Source organism: Schistocerca nitens, chromosome 1 (genome assembly GCF_023898315.1).
Source record: "Schistocerca nitens isolate TAMUIC-IGC-003100 chromosome 1, iqSchNite1.1, whole genome shotgun sequence".
NCBI classification, from domain to species: domain Eukaryota; kingdom Metazoa; phylum Arthropoda; class Insecta; order Orthoptera; family Acrididae; genus Schistocerca; species Schistocerca nitens.
The window spans coordinates 1074046645-1074066895 of record NC_064614.1 but is presented as its reverse complement, the minus strand read 5'-3'; positions in this window follow the sequence as shown (position 1 = coordinate 1074066895).

Genomic DNA, 20251 nt, shown 5'->3' with positions numbered 1-20251 from the left:
TCCACACTATTCACCAGACTCAGCTCCATGTGACTTTTTTTCTGTTCTTTAACTTGAAACTTTGACTTGCTAGGAAGAAATTGTCATCAAATAAGGAAACTATAGTTGCAGTCAGCGAGTATTTTGCCGAGTTTGACGCAACCTATTTTTGCGATGGGATGAAAAAACTGGAGGATCGCTGGATTCCTCAAAGGGATTATGTCGAGTAGTAGGATAGGTCTTTTACGGAACAGTTGTCTTGCAGACTTATCAAAACACCCTCGTAATATGCAATAACCGAAGCACGCAACACAGTGTAATACAACAACCATCAGACTAAACGCTGTACTGTGACGTTGTTGCTGTGTCTGTGGGAATAGCTAAGAAAAATTTGGAAATTTGTGATGAGATCTTATGGCACCAAACTGCTGAGGTCATCGGCCCCTAAGCTTACACACTACTTAATCTAACTTAAACTAACTTACGCTAAGGACAACACACACACCCATGCCCGAGGAAGGACTCGAAACTCCGACGGGGTGAGCTGCACGAACCGTGACAGTGCGTCCGAGACCGCTCGGGTACCCCGCGCAGCAACAACTAAGAATAACGCCGTTGTGCTGCTCTACGTCTGTATTCTGTGAAACCATACACAAAGTGCATATCGGCCAACACTTTATCAGTAAACGTGGCTATACAGCCGTGTATCACTGTTAATGTACAACTAAAAACGCCGAAAAAACAAAACCAAGACACAAGCGAGCAATACTGAATGCAAACATGGAAGTGAAATGGTAAATGGGTGCGGCACTATTTTCAGTGCTTTACTGCGTGGTTATAACTAACGTGGAGCTACTCACAGAAATCCACTGTGGGCTGTAATTATCGTACAACATCGAAACTTGGTAGATATTCTAATGCGTTAATGCGGAAGTGATTTACGCTGGGAAAAAATATTTGTTCCTATTTTGGTCACTGGGTGCAGATCTGGCGCTGTGAATGCAAGAAAGACGTATAACAATGTTTCCATATGCATTGAATTAGGAAGTGAAAGTGGACCGAAAAGGTCGAAAAAATGAGAAAGACGCAATGTTTATTTTCGTATTAACTGCCGCTTACACAGTTTGTTCAATATGAGCACCGGAGTCGCCGACGAGATGCTGTACAGCGCCAGATTTGCATTTGGTGGCCAAAATTGGATCTAATTTTTTGCCAGACGAAATTACGCTTAGCGTGGCTATTACGACTCGCCGCAGTAGATAGTTACAGCCCACATTGCACTACGTGAGTGGCTGCACTGTACTCGTAACCATCCGGCGGAAAGCTAACTGGAGCACGAAAGCAAACGAAATTCAGTAACCCTTTAAAGAACCGCCAGAGACTGTAAGTCTCTTATATGAAAATACTAACAAGGTAACTCTGAACAATCTTGAAAGTTTCTCGGTGGCATTATAGTTCACGCTATATACTCAGTAAGCCACTTTATGGTGTGTGGCGGACGGTACTGTCGATATACTTCCCTATGAACTGTAATATGTCTGATTTTCTCGTCGTGGTCATGTTCGGAGACGTATGTGGGAGAAATTACGTGTAGCCCGATACTTCTCGGAAAGTACGCTATCAGAATTCCAATTCTAAACCTCTTCGTGATAAACAACGGCACTTTTGTAGCGGCAGTCATGGAAGTTTGTGGATCATTTCCGTAACGCTCTCGCTCGGACTAAACGATTCGGTGACGAAACGTTTCACTCTTCATTGGATCTTCTCCGTCTCTTCTATTAACCCAGCGTCGTAGGGACCAGTCTGAGGAGCAAACTCGGTCTTACAAGCGTTTTGTAAGCTCCTTCTTTCATGTATAATTACATGTCAAAAACAAAAAAAGTCCTCCGATGAATCTCGGCTTGGCAATTGCTGTTATTACAATGTCACAGTTACATTTTATGTTACTCTGGACACGAGGTGGCTCACGGTTGTTACTGTTTCCTGAGTTTTTTCGCCAATACTGTAACAGAACATTAATGGATCTGTTCACCTATTTACGTGCAACCGGTTACATTTAATACGCTCAGGTTTAAAGCAACTGCATGCAACAACCCTCACTAGTGCAATGTGGGTGCTGTGTGTGTTTTGACTTAGGTTATCAGCGCCCATGTGGTTGCTGGCGCTGTGGGAACCGCTCAGTATTGAATGGTTACATCGCTCTTCCATTGTATCCAGTAACCCGTACAAGAGGTGCACATCGATCAAGCTCTCATCAGTAAACTTATCCATTCTGCTGTGTATCATTGTTAAGAAAGGGCTATTTCACGGCGCATACTGTTACGATTAACATTTAACTTACATCATCCAATAACAAAATTAAAAACCATCTAGGTCTCACATGACTTGTTCATATGTGGCCTATATGCTACATATGGTCTTCTGGATACTGCTTCCTAGATACACGCTTAGGTATTATTAAACTTAGCACTGTATTAAAAATAAATAGTGACACATTATTTCGTCTAGAGAAAAATTATGTTAAATGTTGTTTAGCGGTGATTATGACACTTCAATTGCTGGAAAGATCAGTTTATGGGGCTGCTATTTTGCGTGCAGTCTGGTTTCAGAACTGAATTTTGAAACGATCAGCTGCGGCATCCGGTCAGTATAATAGTAATTATTGTTATTATCATTATTATTATTCCGAGTGGCTTCACGGCCTGGTACAAGTGTTGCAACTGGATACCACTTTGTTGACTAGCGTGTCCCTTATCTAAGCGAATGGTACAAAGGTTACAGATAGACTGAAATATTTCGTTGTCCAACAGAGATCTGAGGCCTCAACCTTTCGATTTCGAGGCCACCAGGCCCGGCATCCGAATCGTAACATCCACATGCCAACAAAATCTCATGCGTAGCTGAAACTTTTATTGTCAATGTTCCTTTGATAAGATAATTTAAACTTCGAACGGATTACTTCATGTAAAATGTCTATTCGTTTTTTGCGTCTGATGACTTCCCGTTCCATCTCAGCGTGTACACTGCGATCTTTGTACAGAAACACGATGTGCTGTGGTAGACCAGTTATCATCACTTTCACGCTTGTCGCGAGGAAGTCAACTCGTAAGAATCCTAAATTTAGACCTTTGTCAATAGTGACTAAACGTGTCACACCAACAAATGGTTACAAATTTGCTCAGCTGCTACTTACTGCCAGTTTGTTTTACCAATTATTGCTTAAACGCAGTACCTCACTCACTACGAAACCTTTACACCGCTCCACACTTCACGAAGTAGTTGTATTGGATAGCATCTGACGTTGCGGTTGATAGTGGAAGCAAGACTAAAGAACAGTCAAGGCACTTTCGTAGAATTCGAAGAACTGGAAACAGCGATCGACATTGTAAATGAGTGTAAGGCGTTCGGTATTCTGAAAAAAAAAAGAGTAAGCTCTAGGGAAAGAAGCGTAATGTACAACAGGTACAAGAGCCAAGACGGAACAATAAGAGCGGAAGACCAACAATGAAGTGCTCAAATTGAAAGGAGTGTGGAGTTCTCTTAGGCTATAGAAACACCAATAATAAAATAGGTGAGTAGGCAGTACAGTTGAAGAGGAATGGACATGTCTAAAAAGGGAAATCACGGAAGTTGGATAGAAAAACGTAGGTACAAAGAAGGTGACTGCGAAGAAACCATGGGTAAGATAAGAAATACTTCAGTTGATCGATGAAAGAAGGAAGTACAAAAATGTTCAGGGAAATTCAGGAATAGTCGCTGAGGATTAAAATAAATAGAAAGTGCAGAGAAGCTAAGACGAAATGGCTGCATGAAAATGTGAAGAAATCCAAAAACATATGATTGTCTGAAGGACTGACTCACAATTCAGGAAAGTCAAAACAACGTTCTATGAAATTAAAAAAGGGTGATAACACTAAAAGACAACGGGAATTCAACTGGCAAATGCAGAGTAAACAGCGGATAAGTGCAAAGAATACACTAAACCCTCTACGAGGGAAAGATTCGTCTGATGTGATAGAAGAAGAAAATGCTTCAATTTAAAAGAGATAGGGAACCCAGTATTAGAATCAGAATGTAAAGGATCTGTGGAGGAATTAAGATCAAGTAAGTCATAAGAGACACATAAAATTCCATCAGAATTTCTAAAATCATTGAGGGAAGTGGCAACAAAACTACTATTAAAGTTGTGTAGAATGTATGAATCCGTCTACATATCATTTGAGTTTCGGAAAAAATCATCAACACAATTCCAAAGACTGCAAGAGCTGACAAGTGCGACAATTATCGCACAATCAGCTTAACAGCCCATGCATCCAAGTTGCTGAGGAGAATAGTATACATATGAATGGAGAAGAAAATTGAGGATGTGTTAGATGACGATCAGTTTAGTTTTAGGTATGGTAAAGGCACCAAAAGGCTATTATGATGGGGTTGATAATGGAAGCAAGTCTAAAGAAAAATCAAGACACGTTCATAGGATTTGTCGGCCTGAAAACGTTCGACGATGTAATATGGTGCGATATGTTCGAAATTCTGAGAAAAATAGGTGTAAGCTATAGGGAGAGACGGATAATATACAGTATGTACAAGAGCCAAGAGGGACTAATAAGAGTGGACGACCAAGATCGAAGTGCTCGACTTAAAAAGGGTGTAAGACAGGAATTTAGTCTTTCGACCCTACTGTTCAATCTGTACGTCGAAGCAGCAATGATGGAAGTAAAATAAAGGTTCAGGAGTTGGATTGAAATTCAAGGTGAAAGAAAGTCAATGATACGATTCTCTGTGATATGCTGAATGCAATGAACAGTCTAATGAGTACAGAATATGGACTGAGGGTAAATTAAAGACAGACGAAAAGAATGAGAAGTAGCAGAAATGAGAACAGCAAGAAACTTAACATCAGGATGAACGGTCACGAAGTAGATGAAATCAAGGAATTTTGCTTCGTAGGAGAGGGACGGTGCAAGGAGGACATCAAAAGCATACTACCACTGGCAAAAAGGGCATTGCTGGCCAAGGGAAGTATCCTAGTATCAATCATATGTCTTCATTTGAGGAAGAAATTTCTGAAAATGTACATTATGAGCACAGCCTTGTTTGATAGTGAAACATTGACTGTGGGAAAACCGGAACAGAAGAGAATCAAAGCAATCCAGATGCGGTGCACAGAGGAATGTTGAAAATTAGATGGACTGATAAGGTAAGGAATGAGTCGCAGAGGTTCAAATGGTTCAAATGGCTCTGAGCACTATGGGACTTAACAACTTCTAAGGTCATCAGTCCCCTAGAACTTAGAACTAATTAAACCTAACTAACCTAAGGAAATCACACACATCCATGCCGGAGGCAGGATTCGAACCTGTGACCGTAGCGGTCGCGCGGTTCCAGACTGCAGCGCCCCGAACCGCTCGGCCACTCCGGCCGGCAGTCGCAGAGGAAATGAAGACGTCAGGTAACAAGTTCCGTGGTAGCATTGGATGTTGTAGAGGACAAAAACAGTAGAGGAAGACAGAGACTGGAATACCTCCAGCAAATAACTGAGTATGTATGTTGCAATAGTTATTCTTAAATGAAAATGATGGCACCGGAGAGGTATTCGTGGAGGGCCGCATCAAACAGAGGGCTAATGGGAAAGAAGAGGACGTAATATGTGTCCTCGCTGACGGAATTCCGTGGATTGCCATGATTCTGAGGGGTACGCAGAATTGCATTTTGCGCAAGCCTTCAACTGGACGTAGCAGCAGAAGCTTGTTAGCTCACCTTCTGGTCTCAAAATATAATGTGGCCGTTAGAATGACCTCACTGCATAGAGGTATAAGCCCGTCACGAAGTTTCAATTTTACAGTGGGTAACGGAATGTCCGGTTTCGTATATTCGTTCCATATTGACATACCTTGTCAAATTATGTTTTGAATAAGTGTATATCTAGATACTGAGTTAGCGTCGCACCCTCTAAAGATATTGAAACTATTGTTTGCAATTCTGTCGAACTTGCTGTGATAAAAATTTCTTTATTTGGGGCGAGTAGTGTCGGACGTGACGTCCATTATCAAACCATCGCCTGTAAAGAAATTACTACAGTTTTTACAAACTTTCTTTACAATGAACAGTTTCATATAAAGAGAGCAGTACATTCATCCCAAGTGCTGACACTTAATACAACAAATACATCTGCAAATAGCCACAGCTGTCAATTGTGAGTAAAATCTACAGTCATCTACAGCGTGTTATCAGTGCTTCTTACCGCACAGCACCAGAAGGAAATGAGGTTACAACAGCTTAAAAGTGAATATGCCAGCAGCCCTAGTATTAGCATGAGAAACTATACGCGCACTAAGGCACGATCTGCCTACTATCTTAAAACGGTATTACTACCTAGCGTTAACCAAACGATAAATCTAGTTCTTAAAACATACAGCTAAATACAACTTGGCCGGCCGTTGTGGCCGTGCGGTTCTAGGCGCTTCAGTCTGGAACCGCGTAACCGCTACGGTCGCAGGTTCGAATCCTGCATCGGGCATGGATGTGTGTGATGTCCTTAGGTTAGTTAGGTTTAAGTAGTTCTAAGTTCTAGGGGACTGATAACCACAGATGTTAAGTCCCATAGTACTCAGAGCCATTTGAACCATTTTTTTAAATACAGCTTTCTAATAAAACAGAAAATGCTCATCACACAAAGTGTTATGAAAGAATACCTAGATCACGATTTTCTCGTTTCCACTGACTATCACATGGGAAACAGTGGACGTAGGGATGTTTAGGAGCGTGGAAATCTCGCCTACAGACGTATGACACAAGTGACACACAATCACCTGATCACGTTCGAAGTCCGTGAGTTTCGCGGAGCGCCTCATTCTGCTCTCTGACGATGTCTAATGACTACTGAGGTCGCTGATGTGGAGTACCTGTCAGTAGGTGGCACCACAATGTACCTAATATGATAAACGTATGTTTTGGGGGAAGTCCGGATACTTTTGATCACATAGTGTATGTACCCCCAAAAGAAACCTATTACTGAATGAAAAGCCATGGTCAACTCGTAGTTAATTGTCATTCGTGGTTTACTACTACAGGCGATGCATTGTTGGCATGACACCTGTCATCAACATCAGGAAACAGTTTTTCATATGCACAGCTACTTGTTGTTGTGGTGGTCTTCAGTCCTGAGACTGGTTTGATGCAGCTCTCCATGCTACTCTATCCTGTGCAAGCTACTTCATCTCCCAGTACGTACTGCAGCCTACATCCTTCTGAACCTGCTTAGCGTGTTCATCTCTTGGTCTCCCTCTACGATTTTTACCCTCCACGCTGCCCTCCAATACTAAATTGGTGATCCTTTGATGTCTCAGAACATGTCCTACCAACCGACCCCTTCTTCTAGTCAAGTTGTGCCACAAACTCCTCTTCTCCCCAATTCTATTTAGTAACTCCTCATTAGTTATGTGATCTACCCATCTAATCTTCAGCATTCTTCTGTAGCACCACATTTCAAAAGATACATACAGTAAAGCTGCATGCCCTAGGGAAAAATTACGGCGGTAGTTTCCACTTGCTTTCAGCCGTTCGCAGTACAAGCACATCAAGGCCGTTTTGGTTGGTGTTACAAGGCCAGATCAGTCAATCATCCAGATTGTTGCCCCTGCAACTACTGAAAAGGCTGCTGCCCCTCTTCAGGAACCACACGTTTGTCTGGCCTCTCAACAGATACCCCTCCATTGTGGTTGCACCTATGGTACGGCTACCTGTATTGCTGAGGCACGCAAGCCTCCCCACCAACGGCAAGGTCTATGGTTCATGGGAGGGGGGGGGGGGGTGTACAGCTACTTATGATAAGGGAAAATCGCTTTAGCCACTACGTTTTATTTATGTGATACCTACTCACGGATGTCCAGTGTGGGCTGTAGATATCGTATATCAGAGAAACTTGATAGACGCGATAAGGCTTTAATGCGCAACTGATTTAGGCTGAAAAAAAATTAGTTCCCAAATTTGGCCATCAAGAGCTAATCCGGCGCTGTTGATCACATCTTCACGTAGTTTTACGGATGCAACATCCCATGGACTGGCGGTTAACAATAAAATCAACGTATCTTCCTCATTCGTTCGACCTTTTCCACCCACTTTCCGTTCCTAATCCAGTAGATATGGAAACATTTTTATGCGTCTTTCTTGCATTCACAGCGCCAGATTTGATCCTGGGGGCCCAAATTAGACCTAATTTTTTCCAGCGTAAATCTGTTCCGCATTAACGCATTGGAATATCTAGCAAGTTTCGCTGCCGTGTGATAATTATAGCCCACACTTCACCTGTGTGAGTAGTAGCATCAACTGGTACGTACGATGTAACTTTCATATAGAAGACGTGCAACCCAAACTGATCACTAAGCACAGAAGACGTTGGCTGTGTTACTCTTTTTTTAAGAAAAGCAAAATATCCTTTGTATTTAATCTCCGACTGTTTCCTGCATCATCCTAGTGGTTCATAAAGATTTTAGTTTAGTATACTTTCCATAAGCGTTTTTCTACAGCCGTGTAATATTTAAATAAAATCACGTTGAAAACATTGCCACCTGCTGAGGCGAATTACTTTATTTTGGTTCTAGCTGCGATCATTAACGCTCTTTCTAAGGCTTGGATTCAAATGGCTCGAAGCACTATGGGACTTAACATCTGACGTCATCAGTCCCCTAGACTTAGAACTACTTAAACCTAACTAACCTAAGGACATCACACACATCCATGCCCGAGGCGGGGTTCGAACCTGCGACCGTAGCAGCAGCGTGGTTCGGGACTGAAGCGCCTAGAACCGCTCGACCACAGTGACCGGCTATGGCTCGGGAACCACCTCTGTAGCATCCGTATGCGTAACAACCATGAAGTCGTAAACGACAGTTCTGCGCCGAATTAGTTATTGCAAGGCAAAATCTTTTTCAATAAATTATTCTGTGTTTTGATAGCAATTATTATCGAACATCATAATTTTTAAGATGATGAAGTCTTCTCGGATTATCATCTGAGTCAAGGCGTCGTTCTGCCGCAACTTTTCAAGTTTCCTACTTGTCATTTTCAGGCAAAGATGACAGGTAAGAAACTTGTTGATCCGAAGATGACAGGTAGCAAACTTGTTGAAACGTTACCGCAGAACGACGCCTTGAGTAGGCTGATAACACGAGAATACTCGTACTTCATCATCGAGATACGCAAGAAACTATAAATTCGCATATAATAATTTTTAGAACGGAAATTTGACTTTATAGTACCTAATTTGGTACAGAATGGTCTTTTGCGACGACGTCCTGATTGTTTGCGCATTGGGCTGTTAAGTCGACGACACTCACGCTTGAGGTCAATTGTTAATGACTGAAATTACTAAAACAGTGTTTACAACATGACTTTCTTGAAGTGTTTCGTATACTTCAATCTTGGCTTTCTTTCCAACGACATGTTAGACCTTATCAACATAACGTCGTCTTATCATCAGGGTTTACTGCTTCTTCTTTGCATTCTGTATTAGTATGAGAGGCAATATATCGTAGTACTCTCTTTCCGTGCTAGCTGTTGAATAAATAATGGGTCATAAGAGCAAGCAACAAATGATGTAACTTCTGTAAATAACAGTTTCATTTGTCGATGCTCTATGTGCTAGATAGGGAGAGTGCTGTGCAGAACAACAAAAAGTGCTGTAACTCAATAACAGTTATCCGTGAGTGCTGATAGCGACACAAGTAGTTTACTGTAAAACAATTTTCACGTCAGAAATAATCATACTTCAAATGGTTTTTGAAAGCCAAAACGCTGCGTGTCCAACATGTTTTACACGAATGTGTCTCCATTTTTATGCTAAAAGTTAACTGAGAGACAGAAAATTAATTTCTAAGAGTGACAGACGTAGTTTTTGTAATAGTCGACAAGTTTCTACTTTATTCCCATTTATTCGTAGGAAGTAGCCGAGCTTGGGGAAGATGAGTTTGGGTTTCGGATAAATGTCGGAACGCAGGAGGCAATGCTTAATCAACGACGCGTCCGAGCAGACAGATTGAAGGTAGGCAAACCAGGATTTCTAAAGTTAGAGAAAGCTTTTGACAATGTGGATTGGAATGACTCTTTGAAATTGTGATGGCAGCAGGGATATCATAAAGAGAGCAGGAAGTTATCTACAACTTGTACAGAAAGTAGGCTGCAGTTACAAGAGTCAGAGGACATGAAATAAAAGCGTACTTGAAAAACGATTGAGACAAGGTTGTAGCCTACTCAGGATATAACTTAATTTGTACGCTGAACAAGCAGTAAAGCGAAACAAGTAGAAATTCGCAGCGGAAATTGAAGTTCAGGGAGAAGAAATAAAAACTGCGAAGTTCGCCGATGACATCGCAATTCTTTCAGTGAGGACAAAAGACTTTGAAGGGTAGTTGAATAGAATGGATAATGCGATGAAAAAAGCTTAAAATATGAACATGAACAGAAATAAAACGGGTGTAATGGAATGCATTCGAACTAAATCAGATGATACTGACAGAATTAGATTACGAAGTGAACCATTAATATAGATGATAAAATCAGGTATTTGGGTACTAAAATAACTGACACTGGCCGCTGTAGAGAGAGTATAAAACGCAGACTGTTAACAGCATAAAATGCGTTTAAGAAAAAGAGAAAGTTGTTGATATGTAATAATATTTTAAAAGTAAGAAGTCTTTACCGTAGGTATTTTTCAGAAGTTTAGTGTTAGCGGAAGTGAAACGTAGACGATAAACAGTTCAGAAAAGAAGAAATGTGGTGCTATACAAATACGCTGAAGATTAGATGGGTACTTCGAATAACTAATGAGGAGCTACTGTATGGAAATGGGGAAAACACTAGTAGCATAGCTTGACTACAGAATGTGATGGGTTGACACGAAATGTTGTGAGGCATCATGGAATAGTCAGTTTGCTAATAGACGGAAGTATGGGTATAAAAAATATAGAGGGAGACGAAGGATTGAGTATTGGAAGCAAGTTCAAATGGCAATAGCCAGAGAGGAAAAGGGTTGAACAAAATAAACTAGCCTTCGGAAGAAAGACCACAACAACAACAACAAAATATGTAATTCTGCAGGCTTTCGTGGACGTTGTCACTATAGTTAAAATCTTCTGGGTTATTAGGCTGCGTCATATTTCTACTAAAATGATCGACGTTTCGACCCCTCTGCTGGGAACTTCCTCATGAAGACTATATAACTTCCGAGTCACGATTGATCCGACAGTCCACTATGGGGCGGTGAAAATAAAATTTCAGAAGTTTGATGATGGATATGTCGCTTTAAAATATGAGAGGCGTTCTATAAGTAATGCAACACCTGTTTTCCTTCAGCATTCAAATACGTCACATCATTCCACACTCTTTTGGCTGCAAAAACGTGGTTTTCAACATAATCTCACCTCTATACGACGGCCTTACGCTTCCTTACTAGGCGGGCTTTTCTTTCCGCATGGTACTACTCTATCGGTCGACGCCGGAGCCAACGTCAACCACCTCTCCATCATTCAGGTACTGCTTCCGGCAGAGTACATCCTTCATTGGGACGGATAGATGGAAGTAGGAAGGTACTAGATTAAGGCTGTAGGGTGGGTGAAGAAGAACAGTCCAGTGAAATTTTGCTAGCACTTGTCAGGTGCGCAGGCTTGTCTGAGGTCTTGCGCTGTCTTAGATAATGAGATGTTCTGTTACATTTTTGTGGCGCCGAACAGGGTTCAGTAGTTTTTTCAGTTTACTGAGTGCAGCACTGTACAGTTCAGAGCTGATGGTTCACCATGAGGGAGGACACCAGAACAACCCCTTCAGAGTCCCAGAAGACCGTCGCTATGACTTCACCGTCTGATTGTGCGGCTTTGAACTTGTTGTTCGGAGGAAATGCAGTATGGCGCCACTCCATGGATTGCCGTTTTGTTTCCGGTTCGAAGTGATGAACCCATGTTTCATCATCTGTGGCCTTTGTCACGACCAGCCTCGCAACGCGCAAGCAATTCGTCACAGATGGCCCTTCGTTGCTCTTTATGGTCTTCTGTTAAGCTGCGAGGAAACCAGTGTGCACAGATCTTTGAGTACTCCAAATGATGGACGAGTGTGATAGCACTACCAATAGAGATATAGAGTTGAGCAGCGAGGTGTCTTATTGTGATCTGTTGACCACCTCGAATTCGTGAGGACGACGGTTCAATCCCGTCTCCGGCCATCCTGATTTAGGTCTTCCGTGATTTCCCTAAATCGCTTCAGGCAAATGCCGGGATGGTTCGTTTGAAAGGGCACGGCCGATTCCTTCCCCATCCTTCCCTCACCCGAGCTTGCGCTCCGTCTCTAATGACCTCGTTGCCGACGGGACGTGAAACTCTAAGCTCCTCCCTCCTCCTCCTGACCACCTCGAATGAGAGTGTCCGCGCGTTTCAATACTGCAGGAGTCACACCTGTGTGCTGCTGGCCGGCATGCGTGAGATCGGACAGTTTACGCCTCGCCCAGCCACTCACCATGCTTTTACCCACTGACAAATCTCCGTAGGTATCCTGCAAGGCTCACTGTGCGTTTGTTCACTGACTGATTTCCGTACTCATATTGCAAGTGCATATGAATATCTGCGATGCTCTGGTTATAAGCCAAAAGGACCTCAACGACAGCTCTCTTCATGGAACACACCTCCGTTACAGTTGCCATTTTGAAGGTTACGAATGGTCCGGAACCTATCGGAGCTTCCAAGAACAACCGCCTATGGCCGTAATAACGGCCTTGATACGCCTGGGCATTGAGTCAAACAGGTGTGTACAGGTACAGCTGCCCATGCAGCTTCAACACGATACCACAGTTCATCAAGAGTAGTAACTGGCGTATTGTGACGAGCCAGTTGCTCGGCCACCATTGACCAGACGGTTTCAATTGGTGAGAGATCTGGAGAATGTACTGGCCAGGGCAGCAGTCGAACATTTCCTCTATCCAGAAAGGCCCGTACACGACCTGCAACATGCGGTCGTGAATTATCCTGCTGAAATGGGGGTTTCGCAGGGACCGAATGAAGAGTAGAGCCACGGGTCGTAACACATCTGAAATGTAACGTCCACTTTTCACAGTGCCGTCAATGCGAACAAGAGGTGACCGAGACGTGTAACCAATGGTACCTTATACCATCAAGCCTGGTGATACGCCAGTATGGCGATGACGAGTTCAGGCTTCCAATGTGCGGTCAGATGGTTCAAATGGCTCTGAGCACTATGGGACTTAACATCTGTGGTCATCAGTCCCCTAGAACTTAGGACTACTTAAACCTAACTAACCTAAAGACATCACAAACATCCACGCCCGAGGCAGGATTCGAACCTGCGACCGTAGCGGTCTCGCGGTTCCAGGCTGCAGCGCCTTTAACCGCACGGCCACTTCGGCCGGCAACAATGTACAATTTTTTTGTCGAACATCGTTGGGCTGCTCTTCCTCATCCACTCTACAGCCCGAATATGGCTACGAAAAACAGGGGAACAATATGGTGCATAGTAATCCTGAATAACACCAACCTGCTTTCAGAAAATGATGTGTTGAAGTACTTATTGAATGATCCTCGTATTTCATAATTTAAAACTTAGGGTAATTGACATGAACGCAGCAATGTTTAAAGCTTTATAGAGTTCAAAAATGGTTCAAATGGCTCTGAGCACTATGGGACTCAACTGCTGTGGTCATCAGTCCCCTAGAACTTAGAACTACTTAAACCTAACGAACCTAAGGACATCACACACGTCCATGCCCGAGGCAGGATTCGAACCTGCGACCGTAGCAGTCGCGCGGTTCCGGACTGAGCGCCTAGAACCGCGAGACCACCTCGGCCGGATAATGTGCGGTGACCGCGATGTCGCCAAACACGGGTGCGACCATCATGATGCTGTAAACAGAACCTGGATTCATCCTAAAAAATGACGTTTCGCCATTCGTGCACCCAGGTTCGGCGTTGAGTAGACCATTGCAGGTGCTCCTGTCAGTGATGCAGCGTCAATGGTAACCGCAGCCATGGTCTCCGAGCTGATAGTTCATGCTGCTGAAAACGTCGTCGAATTGTTCGTGCAGATGGTTTTCGTCCTCATGTCAGTACGTTGTAGATGTCGCCACCGCCGCCAACCTTGTGTGAATGTTCTGAAAAGCTAATCATTTGCATATCACAGCATCTTCTTCCTGTCGGTTAAATTTCGCGTCTGTAGCACGTCATCTTCGTGGTGTAGCAATTTTAATGGCCAGTAGTGTATATTTTTGGGTGGCGTCCGCCTTTTGCAAAACACAATTTTGTTTGTTGTCTCAGACATATTTCACTGCAGTTGCAGCATCGTCAGTGGTTTTTTTATTATTATGGCTGTTAAACGTAAGGAATGTCATTTACTGTTTAAATACATGTAAATATTAGTTCCTAAATCAGTAATTACGATTTAGAAACTAATATTTACACGTATTTAAACAGTAAAGAACGTTCCTTACGTTTAATAGCCATAATAATAAAAAAACCACTGATGATGCTGCAACTGCAGTGAAACGTGTCTGGGACAAGAAACAAAATTGTGTTTTGCAAAAGGCGGACTCTACCCAAAAACATATGTTGATGTTTTTCCTATTGAAAATGTATGTTTCACTGTTTGCTTGCCAAATCAAGCCACCGTGTATCCGCAAAAGTATTCTCACTGTCGCAGTGTACTGTGTCAGCTACACGGATTTTCAGTGCCCAGAAGAATTTCAGCTAAGGACTTTTCGTAGAACTGTCACCTGGCCGCGCGCCGCCAGATGGCAGGTCGGGCGGCTGCGTGAAGCGCATTCTGAGTGGGTCTGGAGCGCCGCTGCTAGGCGGCCATTCCGGCCACTGTCATCCCGCGCACGAGTCGAGACGCAAAAATAAATAAGAGTTAAAGGGGTGCCCGGCGACAGAAAAGGAACGCGACACCGGAGCGCAAAACTGGCCAGCAAAAACCGCCGGCTGACTTAATTTTCGGTGATGTTTCCCCTGACGTGGATTCGGTCCGTAATGATTTACATAATGAGACAGGAAGCGCGCGTGCCGCCACCACAATAGAATTGGAGATGTCCGCAAGGCGGCTCTTGCTCTTTGCCTTTTTTTGTTGTGGTTCGCTAAACGTGTTAAAATGATGAAAGCGGACGTACCGGCGGTGAATCAAACACTTGTTGTCTCGTGTTCCACGTTGTCCTGTCTCGGCTGCCTAAACAGTTTAGAGTGCCCTCATTCTTTGACACTCTTGATCGTTTTCCCTTCTTCACTTATTACGCGTGGTAATAGGCATGGTTCCACGGATGTAAGGACTCCATTACTCCTTTTTTCACTTTCAATGTAGCTGCGAGGAGCCAATGATAATTTAATATATGGAATAACATTTTGTTGATACAAATTCATTTCGGCCAGCCGTTCTGGTACTGATGCACTGTAACGACTCCTGGATATCTACAGATAACGGCAGAAACGATTTGTTCCTCCTTTTATAAAAAGGATGGCAAGTGGCCGTCTATGTGTCCTTTATTATCACTACTTGTTTCGGTTAATAACCATCACCACATATGTGTCACGTTATGTCATAACACGATGAAAAAGTGATTCATACACCACGTGTATAAATGCTGAACATCAAAAGAACTAACTAGTTTCCGTAGTCAGGAGATGTTATGTCAGGTGTGAAAGCACAGTTATAACTGAGCAGCGATAATAACACGCATTACCTCTCGAATATGGTTACCTGTTAGTTCTCCTGACGTTAAGTGGTTCTCATGGGGCTGTATTAATAGTATTGCTGTACTGATATATTATGACATGATACATAAATAATATATGAACTTTTATACTGTGATGATGATTATTAACAGAAATTCATAATGCTAATTGCAGAAATGTAGATAGCTTCGTGTCATACATTTCATAAATTATTTAACAGCAGTTGACAACCGCGTTCAATTAATGTTTGATTTTCTCCTCTCGTTCACTTTCTACATGTCTTTTCTCTGCGGACCGATACAATAATAAACGAAGGGCCCTAAAGCTGATAAGTAAGAAAGTAAAATAGTCTAAAGGATCTGGGGCCTGGGTCTGTGATACATATATACACTGAAGCTCCAAAGAAACTAGTATAGGCATGCGTATTCAGATGCGGAGGTATGTAAACAGGTGGAATTCGGCGCTGCGTTCGGCAACGCCCATTTAAGACAACAAGTGTCTGGCGCAGTTGTTAGATCGGTTACTGCTACTACAATGGCAGATTATCAAGATTTAACTGAGTTTGAACGTGGTGTCGTATTCGGGGCACGAGCGATGGGGCACAGCATCTCCCAGGCAGCGATGAAGTGGGGATTTTCCCGTACGATTATTTCACGAATGTACCGGGAATATCAGGAATCCGGTAAAACATCAAATCTCCGACATCGCTGCGGCCGGAAAAAGATCCTGCAAGAACGGCACCAACAACGAATGAATAGAATCCTTAGAGGTGACAGAAGTGGAACCTTTCCGCAAATCTCTGCAGGTTTCAATACTCGGCCGTCAACACGTGTCATCGAGCGAACCATTCAACGAAACATTATCAATATGAGCTTTCGGAGCGGAAGGCCCACTCGTGTACTCTTGACGACTGCACGACACAAAGCGTTACGCCTTGCCTGGGCCCGTCAACACCGACATTGGACTGTTGATAACTGGAAACATGTTGCCTGGTCGGACAAATCTCATTTCAAATTGTATCGAATGGACGGACGTGTACGGGCATGGAGACAACCTCATGAATGCATGGACCCTGCATGTCAGCGGGGACTGTGGATGCTGTTAGAGACTCTGTAATGGTGTGGGGCGTGTGCAGTTGGATTGATATGGGAGCCCTGATACATCTAAATACGACTCTGACGGGTGACACGTACGTAAGCATCCTATCTGATCACCTGCACCCATTCATGTCCACTGTGCATTCCGCGGACGTGGTCAGTTCCAGCAGTACAATACGATACCTCACACATTCAGAATTCCTACAGAGTGGCCCCAGGAACACTCTTCTGAGTCTGAACACTTCCACAGGCCACCTGAATCCCAAGGCATGAACATTACTGAGCATATCTGGGATGCTTTGCAACGTGCTGTTTAGAAGAGACCTCCACCCAACGTAATCTTATGGATTTGTGAACAGCCCTGCAGGATTCACGGTGTCAGTTTCCTCTAGCACTACTTCAGGCATTAGTCGAGTCAACGCTACGTCGTGTTTCGGCACTTCCGAGTGCTCGCGGGGGCCCTACTCTATACCAGGCAATAAAATCTCTAACCTAAATCCTGTAGAAGACCTTTGGTATATTTTGGAACGCGGACTTCGTGCCAGGCCTCACCAACCGATATCGATATCTCTTCTCAGTGCGGCACTCCGTGAAGAATGGGCTGCCATTCTCCAAGAAACCTTCCAGCACCTGACTGAACGTTTGCCTTCGAGAGTGGAAGCTATTATCAATTGTAAGGGTGGGCCAACACCATAGTGAATTCCAGCATTACTGAGGGAGGGCGCCATGAACTTGTAAGTCATTTTCAGCCAGGTGTCCTAACACTTTTGATCACATAGTGCAGATCGGAAGACAGTGAGCTGTCTTGAGTCTGTATAAATACTTCTGCATGAAAATCAATGAATTTTTGAAACGCACTTCGAAGGTAATACAAGAACAGAATAGGTTCGCAGAAGAGCTTCTGTAAAGTTTGGAAGGTAGGAGACGAGATACTGGCAGAAGTAAAGCTGTGAGTACCGTGGGTGAGTCGTGCTTTGGTAGCTCAGATGGTAGAGCACTTGCCCGCGGAAGGCAAAGGTCCCGAGTTCGAGTCTCGGTCGGGTACACAGTTTTAATCTGCCAGGAAGTTTCATACCAGCGCATACTCCGCTGCAGAGTGAAAATCTCATTCTAAGAACAGAATAGTCAGAGAAAAAAAGCACTGGCCATTTGTGAATTAGTTAAGAGTATTATTGCCAGAGAAGAGAAACCTTGTAGGTTTAATTAATCTATTATCTTGCAAAGAAGCATTCATATTAATTAACACTGAATAAACTGTCAATTTCCAAGATCGTTAAAGTCATTTGTTCATATAGATGACAGGTTTCGGCGATTCTCTGTTGACATATCTATGTTTACATCACTACACAGTCTTCTCCTTCAGTACAGTAAGTGCACTCCATAAAATATATCCATGTTGGTATCGGGAGCTATACTAGAATTCGGCATGTTGGTTTTGAAAGAACAGCTATCTATGTACACACACATTATTACACCGATTACAAGTGCTCACATCCACCACCATTTTACAGCTGACCTCAATTGTAAAGTGATGATGAATGTAAGCACTTATAACATTAAGCAACGTAATTGGTTTTTCTCGTTTCGTGTTTCAAGACATTTGAAATTACACAGATTTTTACGTCGTCCAGCATCAGTAGTCACAACAAAATAGTTTATCGATCTTACGGTTTTATCTGTTTATTAGCATCCGACGTAACATCGGACGTTCAAGTTGGCTTGTGCCGTCACACTTCTCTGTTCATCCACCTCCCATCCTCAAAAAATTGTTCAAAGGGCTCTGAGCACTTTGGGACTTAATATCTGTGGTCATCAGTTCCCTAAAACTTGGAACTACTTAAACCTAACTAACCTAAGGACATCACACACATCCACGTCCGAGGCAGGATTCGAACCTACGACCGTAGCGGTCACGCGGTTCCAGACTGAAGCGCCTAGAACCGCTCGGCCACACCGGCCGGCCCTCCCGTCCTCTTTCGAGCTCTTTTGCAGCATCAAAATGCCTGCTACCCGTTTATAACGCATGTAAAACATTACCACTAGTCGAAGGACCACATATTCAGTTAAGTGTTGTGAACGAATAGCCTGCTCTGCTTGGTCCGAATACAATATGATGATGAACTGAGGTAGATAGACTTTATTTTAACCTTTCTTTGTGGTTGTGTTCCGTGGGCAGCGGCCATTGACAGACAATTTTAATTCGTTTATGAACACTGCTCTTACTGCTGACATGTAGCTTGCTACTACACCTCTATTAATCGAGTTGTCATTACTATTCTTACTCTCGGGCTTACTATTCGCAGCTCTTTCCCTCTGAGCATCATCTTTTAGCTTTACAAGATGCTACATAGTCGCTAAGAAAAACAGTGATCCAAGACGTTAAGAATTTGTTTTTTTAATTTCAGTCGGTGATCACAAATTTCGGTTCGTAGTCGCCATGTTCGTATCTGTCTGTAATAGGAAAGCAAGTACAGCTCCTAGAGAACGTACAGCTTGCAAACAATAAATTATGAGATAATGTAGAAATACTACTAAGGCGATGGTGTTCACGGCAAACGGGTGTGCAACTGCAGCGCGAAAAACATATTTCTGATGTAAACTTGTCAGATGCGACTAACGCACACATACCTAGAAACTATGTATGTACAAGTAAGTAGAAAAAACGTACATTTATGTGACAGAATGTTTATGGAATAAAATAGTGTCGTAAGTTATTACAGTATAAAATGATACACACAAATGTAAATGAGACTGAAAAATTTTAAAATTCAAAAAAGGAATCACATATTAAGCTTACGTTTGCTATGTACAGTGTGAGTCACTAACTATTGCCAGCTAGAATAGGTGATAATGAAACGACTCAATCCATGATAAGAAGATTGCAGCACTGCATTGATACCAATAGTCATCACTTCGAACACCTTCTGTAAATGGATGTTCATGCCACCTTTGTCACCTTCACTGACCTTCAAAGACCTTAATGTTACACATCATTGGATTCGTCTCGATAGCCGCTATCAGAAAATAAGTACCAAACTATAGCATCCCCCTAAAAAAAAAAAACCACCTACCAACAAAAAAAAACATCGTCATATTATGGCCCCCGTTGTCCCATGCAATTTTTGTCCCAAAAACTTTTCATCTCCTATCATACTTTCCGAGCTATTCTTGGTGGCAATAGTTAGTGACTCATCTTGTATATGAAAGTAGTACCTTCTCATATCTTTGTAATTTCTTGTTTATAAGATATACACTGCTGAGCTAAAACACTATGACCACCTGTTTAATAGCTTGTTTGTTCTTCTTTGGAAAGAAATACGTAATTGATTCTGCGTATCAGGATTGCGACATTTTGTTGATAGATTTGTGGAGGTATATGGCATTAGATGTTTACTCACAGACTATGTAATTCGTGTAAATAACCGGCAGCTGATTTGCCTACGCGAGGACGGCACC